The sequence below is a fragment of the Oryza sativa genome, chromosome 2 (genome assembly GCF_034140825.1).
Source record: "Oryza sativa Japonica Group chromosome 2, ASM3414082v1".
Taxonomy (NCBI): domain Eukaryota; kingdom Viridiplantae; phylum Streptophyta; class Magnoliopsida; order Poales; family Poaceae; genus Oryza; species Oryza sativa.
Window position 1 is genome coordinate 15,045,915 of NC_089036.1, and position 10,275 is coordinate 15,056,189.

A 10,275-nucleotide genomic window follows, 5' to 3' on the forward strand; every position below is an offset into this window, starting at 1 on the left:
TTCAGCGTCGATTAAGTAAGTAGGATCTATTTCTCCCATCTGCCAAAGAAAATAATGGTCAGACTCATCCAGGACAGGGATTGCTATCTGATTACTCAAATGCTACAAAGATCAAGAAAAGAGGAAATATGCGAATCTAGGTCGATGACAAAAGTAAGGAATTAGAGAAAACTAATGAACAATCAATTGGAGGTCGTCGAGAGGTAGACTTATGGGTTAATGGGTTTACAAATCCAAAGAAATAATCTCAAAGGGCTCAAAAACACATTACCACTGGACTAAGGAACCACCGCAGAGGAGGCCTGCCAAATTCTGGGCTGGTAGGGCCAGCCCAGGGTTCGGCCAAACCCCCATCTCAGTCGTTCAGGTTGGGGTTTGGCATGGACGCTCCAGATGATGTCCTGATGGCGATTGGAGGGTATTTCCGACAATTCCCATCAGCCCAACTGTCATTACCTGCCTATAAATGGACCTCACCTTCTCCACTCTTTCACACACTTAAGCAATAAGCTCTTGATCTCTCTCTCTCTCTCTCTCTCTCTCAAGTTTAGTTTAGTACTCTAGTGCTAGTGGAGTAGAATAGAATAATTTTCTTAGTCCTCGAGTCTTCTAGAGATTTCGGGTATAGCTCTAGCAGCTTTTATCTCTTCTTTTGTAAGACTTATCGAATTAATAGAATATTCTTCTTTATATATTTTCGGTACTTTACTTCATCCAAGTACCCACTTATTTTATATGTCCCACTATAGTTGTGTGACTAGCTTACCAGAGAATGATGTGGGTTTAATGTTCATGCGAATGATTGCTCTATGACATTGCAGAGGATATAGAGTAATATTGATACGCCCCGACCAAGACCATTCATACATAGTGTGATTGTTGCGCATCAATGCAAGGCTAAAGCTATGCTTAACTCCAAATCTTATTGTGTTCATCACGAAAGGCTGCTACTTGGCTTGTACGATTGTAGGTTAAAGCATATTGTTGTACTTAAAGAGAGAGACTTGACTCGGATTACCAACACTACACCAAGGCATCGTAATCGTGCACTACCGTTGCTATCATATGAACGTAAACCATCAATTGGACTAGTGCTACCATCTCAAGGACCGACTACACCAAGTCGTGTGGTTACTCCATCACTAAGAGATCATGCCAAGCATGGATGGAGTACTCAACATCATTCAATAAAAACACGACAAAAGGTTAATTCGTTTCTTGCTGAATTTAACTTTAGTATTGATGTGAATTTTATACTATCTAAATGGTGTATATTTGATTTGCTAATGTTCATACCAAAGGAGATGGACACTACTACAAATATCAACGACTACATCAATAACAATAAAGATTACACAGAAGATGAAGTGACATTTGCTCAAGTGGAGATGGTTTACGACAACGAGCAGACCGGTTATGTGCAGATGCTATAACTTCTAAGGGATGTGCGACTCAGCCAGTCAAATTCCTCCATGCATAATATATATGGTTGGAAAGATAATCAAGTCTAGTTTCACCTCCAACAAACGGCTAGTCGTCTCGACTTCCCATGAGAGAGTAATATATATTTTTGTGGAGGCTGCATAGAAGCTGAAAGGCTCTAGCGAACCTGCTCGGGAATGACTCATGGAAACCCTTGAGCTAGCCATATTTATCCCCATCTAGGAGGATTGTTCCTATTATAAATATCCCCTATGTTTTATCATTTGAAAGACTTTTGACAATAAGAATATGAACCCCTTTGTTTAGCTGTGTGCTAGCAAATTCAGAGATAGATCTCTACGCCTTTGCTCTTGTGATTTCCATGTTAGATTACAGAAGCGGCGTTCGACGCCCCCCAATTGGTGCTTCTGGTCCCTTCGACGTTTTTCCTTGATTGATTCCAGGTTGTGTTGGTTGGTAACTTAGAGTGTGGTTGGACGAACCCTCGATTCAGGTTGTCGTAATAGAGATGGTGGTTGGCTTCGAGTACGATCGTCAGGTTGCACTGTTATCTTTGTTGCTCGCAACTAGTTATCTTGTTTTCGTTGAGGCTAGTTATCAATTCTTGATCCTATGCCGTAAAGATCGGGACATCACCCCTACCGGGGTCGTATCAAATATTTAATAATGTAAACGTGGTGCTTATATCATTAAGTATCATTATTTGGGTATATATGCTGCGGGACAGTAGAGGTGGGCCGCTGATGGTGACAGCTCAGTACGGTTATTCCTCCACGTTATTCCTAAGACACTTTCCCAGGGTGGGTACTCCTCCGTATTTGATCCCGGTTGGATGGCTATGACGGGTTGTCGTAAGGAACTCGACAATCAGGGGTGGTCTCTCGAAACACCAGGAGGGCACTGTTAAGGGGTATTGGTTGCATAGCTGTATACTAGCAAGTGTAAACTAAAGATGTATATATATTAAGTATAAGATTGAATTATTTTATATTTCTTTTCCCACATAGCCTAGGTTTATTTAAATAAGAGAATCTGAGTTCTTCTTACTTCGTGTCACTCTATCCAGTACAAATGAATTAACCCCTACTTAGACTTTGATGTATACTGGTAATATATAAATTATTAGCATAGTTCTCTCTTATAAATCTTCTATTGGGATTAAATACATATGATACATTGGAATACTTCCGGGTGAAATGCTAAAATGGTATATCCGTGTGCTTGCGGATTACATCTGTAACCATTAATATACCAGGATTATTTATGCATCATTGCTGGGAATCATATTACCAGTAGTGTCGTTAAGAAATACAAACAATTCACAAACTGATTGTGGTTCCCCGGTTTTGTACACCGGAAACCCCATATGTCTTACAATATCACTCCCTGGATCAGTAGGTGGTACACACATGGCATAGTCGAATATCACAAGCTGACATCGTTTTATAGGTATTGTACTACATTAATAATACAAGGGTTACTCAACTAGGACCCCAAATAAACCGAGCATGGTCATGCACATTACAAAATACCAAATGGAATATAGATAAAATAGCTGAAGCGAAGCAGCAAAGGTCCATCAAATTCCATAGGCATTGACTGGTGAACCTAGATCCCTATTCCTTTGTCTTCGACACGTTTTCAACAGCATAGCATGCATATGGTCGACTCCAACTCCTTTCTAAAAGTTTTAAATTAAGTAAGGGTGAGTACGAACGTACTCAGCAAGCCACCACTACAGAATGCATCTAGTGCACACAGGGGTTCAAGGATGGCTGGGTTTATTTGCATAAAGCTAGTTTTCACAATTCATTCCACAAACCTATGACTTAGCAGTTTTAACTGAAAACAACATTAAGTTGAAGTTGTCATTAATCTTCGAGGGTTCATCCGCCTTCCCCAAGCCTCACTTTGTCCGGTTTACCCTCACATCCAGATTCTTATCATCTTCATCATATCGACCTTCCCGCACTGTGGGCAAGGTCACACAGTTCGCTCCATCTCAAATCTTAAGCAATATTAGAACTTATGAGTCTAGTCAAGAGTAGTACAAGTCAAGGCGCTCATTAGCCGCAAGCACGGCTATTTGAATAGATTGGTTTACTCACACTGCAGTGGATGTACGCTTTTAATCCCACACTCCGTGACTTGCCCAACACATGAGACTTGTCAGGGCCCGGCTTTTCAGTTATTCTCGCATTGCGGCACCCGCTCCAAGGACTATGAGCCCCATCGCACCCCCGGCACACCAAACCTACCTCGAGCCGGAAGTGAGGGGAGTCCTGGCGCTCCCGGGATCAGGGTATACACACACACACACACACACACACACACTTATAGGGTGCATTTTAGGTTTTTACCGGTATTTTCCAATCATCAACACTTCAACAACAACATCATACTCATACATAACCTACCATGACTGGGGTGCCACCCCACAAGAATTTCCTAGTCCATCGGGTCTACCTATTTGTAAAATGCGGTCGTACTCGATTCGTTTCCTATATAGCTTCCTGACTTGGTCCTTAACTGACCAAGGTCGACGACTAACCCTTTCTAGAACCACCCATATTCTGACGCCTTCACCAACGCCGATCTATAGCGGTTGCTCACGTGTGAGCGCTATCGTCCGCCCCTCTCAAATTTCGTTGTTAACAGCCCCCCTCCTCTCCGCGCCACCGCCATGTTGCCGAAGAGGAAAACTAGGAGGCTGGGAAGCCTTCGAGCTGGAGGTTGGAACCTCCTTTGCGCCGTTGCCCAGTTGCATGAGAGGACAAAGAGGAAAGAAAGAATAGGTGACATGTGAACTAATGGTTTTTCGTTTTTATTCCTTTTCATTTACTTGTGGGTTCCACATGCCACGTCATAGGTAGATGAAGTCAACACACCACATGGTTGCAGTCAGCTGAAACCTCTATTGAAATCACATTAGGACTATATTTAGACTGGTTTAGTAAGATGAGTGACGCATTATATCTGGTATTATGGTATAGGATATGATCTGAACTTGATGTCAAGATGAAGGATCTCAAGTGAGCTTATTCCAAATAAAAACCTTTGCCTGAAGTCCTGTGAAATTCGTCCTGTCCAAACAGGGTAAATTCTTGGGGACGGAATAGATATAGCTAAACGGAATAAGTTCATTTGAGGTCCCTTAACTTGTCAACGAATCTGATTTTCGTCCTTCAATCTAAAAACCAAATACAACGGGTCCCTCAATTATCAAAACCGGTGCATATGAGGTTCCTCGGTGGTTTAGATGACGGTTTTAGTTGACGGTTTAGAAAGGGAGGATATTGAGAATGATGTGTGGGGCCAAGGGGCCCCACCATTTATTATTAGAGAAAATCCATGAAATGCCATTGACAAACACCCTAATCCCAGAAATACCATCGACAAAGACAACTTCCCAAAAATGCCATTGCACAAGCCTCTTTCTCCTAAAAATGCCATCACCGTCAACTCCACACTGTTACATCCGTTATTTTTTTTTATAATGTCCATTCTGCCCTCAGTGCAAAATATACTCCCTATTTTCACTGTGAGGAAAAATGCTGAGGGAAAAAGAACCCTAACCCAATCGATCCGGTGAGGAGGCACAGCGGTTGCTCGGCGACGACGGCTAGGTGGTGGTCCACGGTGGTGGAGCCGCTATGCCGGCGGTCCACGGGGGGCCGCGCGGCAGGGCAGGCCCAGGGCAGCGTTGCAGAGAGGAGGCCAAGGGCGGCGGCACGGCGAGGGGGCCTAGGGCGCGGCGAGGAGGCCCGCGGTGCCGGCACGGCAGGGAGCGGCGAGGAGGCCCACGGCGCCGGCGCGGCTGCGAGCGGCGAGGAGGCCCACGATCGCGGCGCTGCAGGGCGCGTCGACGCGGTTCACGACGGTGTGGCGGTCACAGCCTGCGGCGCAGGGGCCGTAGGCGCCGGCGAGGAGGGTAAATTTGTTTTGCTTCTTTTAATGAATTTGAAATCTGCAAGAGATGAACTTTGTGTGTGGATAGTAGGTTGATTCAGTTGTCCTTGCTGTTTTTGTGTGCTTTACTTAGAAATTTTAGGTATCCATGATTCACAATCGAGCTGAGGGGGTGATCTATCTTACTGAACTTTCATGTGAAATAGAGATGATGGAGAAGTATATGTTTCAACTGAACTTGTCTCGGAGGCGCCAGCGAGGAGGGTTATTGATAGCTCTATTTTTTTCTCATATCACAATCCTGATTATTGATAACAAAATTTCTGAAAGAATTGCAATGGCAAAATGTGTGAAATTAGTTTGTGAATTTAATTCTGAAATAATTTGATTGATAACAAAATAATGATGTCTGTGAATTTAGTTGTGGACAGAAATATGTATGAATGCAAAATAATATTGTGTGAGCAAACAATACAGAATGATGATGTGTGAGCAAATGGATGCCTAGGGGTAAGATTGTCTTTTTATACAACTTAATGGAGAGGACTTAACAGCACTTATGGTGTGATGGCATTTTTGGGAGAAAGAGGCGTGTGCAATGGTATTTTTGGGAAATTGTCTTTCTCGATGGCATTTCTGGGATTAGGGTGTTTGTCAATGGCATTTCATGGATTTTCTCTTATTATTATTATTGTGTGAAACTGACATGTGGGCCCTACGAGTTTTTTCCGGTTCTAATTACCACATAAACGCCACGTCAACGCCACGTGGGACGATGACCTAGTCAAAGGATCCATGTAGACATCACGTCAGCCAAAACCGAAGATCAATGCTGCCGAGGGACATTATTTGCATGGTTTTGTAAGTTGGGTTTTGTAAGTTGAGGGATGTTTTGTATTTGGTTTTCCGGACTGAGGATGAAAATCGGACTGGGGGACAAGTTGAGGGACCTAGAGTGAACTTTATCCTAGCTAAAATAGGCTTTTGCTCCCCCCTACTTACAACACGTCCGGCCCAACCCAATGGTTTCACGGCCCACAACGAAGTGACCGGCCGCCGCTTCGTCCGCCCAGGCGTCGGCCGCGTCGCTGCGCCTCTCTCCTCACGCGCGCAGACATCGACGCCACCACCCCGCCACCGCGCACGGCGGGCGGGGACCGGAACAGCAGCCATAAGAGGCAGGTCGCGACAACCCCCAAGCGCCGTCGCCGTCGAGGGCGGCCGACGGCTCCCCTGTTCCTTTCTGCTCCGTTCCAAAGTGGCGAAACTAATAAAACGAAAAAGGTGAGTCGGTGTCAATCCACCTCCGACACCACGCCACCGCCCGTCCGTCTTTCTTTCTCCTGTTCCTTGTCCGGGGTGGCGCAATGATTCGCCCGGACACGCCCCGCCCTCGGCGTCCGTTCCCTTACCGCGCAATGTAGAAACCGTGCAGGAATCAGGTGCCCCTTCCGGTTTGGAGATGGTGAAAACCGACGAGAACCGGGCTGCTTTCTCGGTGTCGTATGGTGGCCGTTTGTTGCCTTGCTGCCGGTGGGGCGTGAGGTGAGGTCTGTCAACTACTCACTACGGGGGAAAGGGGGAGGGTGAAGTCGTTGGAAATTTGGTCGGCAGGGTGAATTCGTCCCCAGTTTAATCTGTTAGATTTTGTTTTTACCGAACGGTAGAAAGAAACTGTTATTTCTCTTTCTTGCTTATTATTAGTTATTATCATTACTATCCCAAAATGAGCCGACTGGTTATTCTGATCTAACTAGGTCGATTGTTTTTAATGATTGCATATGGTGTGGTCTAGACCATTGATCGGCATTCTTACCCTGCTGGTTAGCTTTATCGGTAAGGGCACCCGCAATGGTTATCTATATGCTATCTACAAGAGATTCATGTCAGCATATTTTCCTACATGGAAGAGATTAAATGAAGAGAGAGAGCAAAGCTATCTACTAACCTGGAGATAGTCTATAGAGAAAAACGAGACAATAGATTAGAGAGCTATAGATACCCATATAAACATACTATTGAGGCGATTTACTATTAATCTAGTCTATTGTTGAGATGTACATGTTTTATAGAGAGCACCTTATTTTATCATTATGGGTGCCCTAAGCAAATATTGTGACAGAAACTGGTTGGAGTTGTTACGTTGTATTCATTTGGATCACATGTTTCAAGACCCTAGCGTTGTTACTGTAACATTTACTACAGTATGGAAGTGATCTTACGTCTTATAGGCTGGCATTTTTATGTATGAATCAACACACTCCAGACTTGTAGCAGGTGGCTGTAGCATGAAGTAGTCTTACATAAATCCCTTCTTTAGTAATATATCTCTTTTACACTGTATTTTTTCACAGAAAAGGGCCAAAACCAAGGAGGGGCTCATACAGTTCTCCTTTTTTTTTTTTGAACGGGCTTATACAGTTTTGACACAAACAGGATTCCCCAAAAAAATATTTGTGTTGATAAATAGAATAATAGATAAGATTAGAGTAGCATTATGCTGCACTGGTAAAAATACATCTGAGCAACTGTAGTGTGTGCATTTTATTAGCTTTAAAGAACTAAAACTACAGTTCATTCTTGTATTTGTACAAGTCAGAATCAATTGTTCTGTGGATTTCTTATCCAACACGACTTTGGCTGCTGGGATGCGTGTGTATTCCAGATTACACAGTTATATGATTCTAAATAGCACATTGTTTTGGTGACCTTGCAGCTTAGTAGTTGTAATAATAGAGACTTATAACTCTTGCAGTATGTTGTGCTCGCCAGGTTGAAACACCTGCCAAACCTGTTATGGGACTTTCAACTCCATGGTCTGAGTGCAGCAGTGCGACACACACTTCACTTTACAAATATTATCTGTATAGTAATCTTGATCTATCTTAAAGTTGTCCTCGTGATCTTACACAATGTTTGGCTCATTAGTAGGTGATTTTTCATTTTATTCTCCATAAAACCTATAATTACTATTATTTTCAGAGTCTTCCATAAAAGGCACTACCAATGCTTGGGAGGGATGTATTTTACTAGATCACGAGACGTAATTACAGTCACAAGATATATTTACTACTTCAAGTGAATGTGTCTACAGTGGCAGTGGCAAAGTACTATAACTCTTTCATTACAAAATGAGGAGAGGTGTCTTGGATTCAGGAAATGTACTTTATGTTTATATGGTAATAGAGATCAGCTATGTACTTTTATCTTTCTTCAAAATTGAGGTTATTAGTCCATCAATTGACGAGCAATAAATAAATTTGCAAGATGGCAAGTTTGGCAACCATTTCTTATGGCTTCAATTTTCAACATGGAAGGATCATGTTGGCAATAATCTCCTGGTCTCCTAACGACGCATCAATTGAAATTATTAATTTGAATGGTAAGTATTGGTTTGCAGTTAAATTTCTGTTGACATACATTTTTGTATGAAATGGACCCTCCGTCCCAAAAAAAAAAAACCCAATCACAAGTTCGAATCTAGACATAGTATTTGTTCAGATTCAAACTTAGGATTAGGTTCTTTTTGGAACAGAGAAAGTATGGTTCAGTATTACTTAGTCTATCGGCACACAGCAATTCAAAATTGTTGCTGACATGCCAGTTACAAGTACTGTGACTTCAAATCCACCTGTGATTTGAAACTATTGCAAATATGCATCCTTTGTTCAGAATTTTGTCTAATTATGTGACTGCAGTTTGAAGAATATTGAGAACAAAAACTGCTACAATGTTTATTTCTTTCATTCAGTTGTTTTATTTTGCCATAACTAGTATTTTGGAACAGTAAAGATTCTTTTTCCCCTTTTTTTATAAATGTGTACTTTCTTCAATAGAACAGTTCTTTCTGTTGTGAAAAAAGAAGAAATTTTGCTACTTTCAACATTTAAACCTTTAATTGTTTGTTGTTTCTAAATTGAACAGAAACAGTTAAGTATTGTTGGAATTCAAGAGGTGTTTGAAACATGTCAATCATAACTGTGCAGGACTATTTCCATCAAGAGAGGATGAAGCTATGCCATATAATTGATACCACTATTTGGTTACTAAGGCAGGAAACCTTCATCAAGCCCTATATTATACTTCCCTTTATCCAAGTTAAAGGTTGTGTTCCTACTTCCTGGTTCTACTGAACTTCACTGGAGCCTGAAATCATGGCATACTTATTTCTGTATCTCAAAGCAAATGTTGCACATGAAATTTTGAAGTTGACATCACTAAAATGCTCAAACTGGGTTCCTTCTTTCGTTTTTACCATCAGATGACCAGCGTAACTTACAACAGAGACTTTCTGTCACTGTGTATAAGATATTTAGATTTCTGGCTTTTCTATTAGCATGGGCAAAACAATATCCTACATGATTTACATGCCTGATCTTCCTTTTTCCCCTTTATATTAGCTTGTTTTTTCTTTCTTTCTTGTGGGGAGTATCAACTAAGGTAGCTTCTTCATGTGGATTTATATTTTCCTTTTTATAATATTTCATATGTGTTGAAATTATAAGCACATAATGATTTAATCTATTCCACAAATAAATTATGACATTGTAGATGTAAACTAGCATGAACGCATCATTAGATCTACACATGTAAACTAAGCAGTAAAACATGAACAGATCAAATATGTGCAACATGTCAAACACGTACCGAGGTGGTGGAAAAACCGGTTGCTCAGCAGGAACTACTCGCGGTTGCAGGCGTTGATGAAGGCGCGCAGCACGCGAGCGAAGTGGAAGGCGAGCCATCGCGGACGAACAGGGAGCAGTCGCGCGAAACGCTTCCCAAAAACCTTATTGCCGCCTTCTCCCGGTGCAGGACGTCGAAGGCAGAGGTTCTGGAGACCTACTCTCCAGATCGCCGGTGCACGCCGGCGAGCGGGATGGAATAGTCTACGAGCGACGGCGCAACACAGAGTAGGAGGCA

General features: G+C 42.4%; 1 long non-coding RNA gene across 2 annotated transcripts; it reads left to right on the top strand.

Moving 5' to 3' along the window:
* Positions 1-6,391: 6,391 nt before the first annotated feature.
* Positions 6,392-9,910, top strand: LOC107280110 (uncharacterized). 2 transcript variants are annotated; one of them, XR_010739114.1, is made up of 5 exons: positions 6,435-6,636; positions 6,777-6,897; positions 8,335-8,531; positions 8,620-8,734; positions 9,339-9,910. It is a non-coding gene; the product is annotated as an uncharacterized lncRNA (long non-coding RNA). The 2 variants fall into 2 exon arrangements; XR_001543175.3 differs by lacking the exon at positions 6,777-6,897 and having other exon boundaries at positions 6,392-6,636.
* The last annotated feature ends 365 nt before the right edge of the window (positions 9,911-10,275 follow it).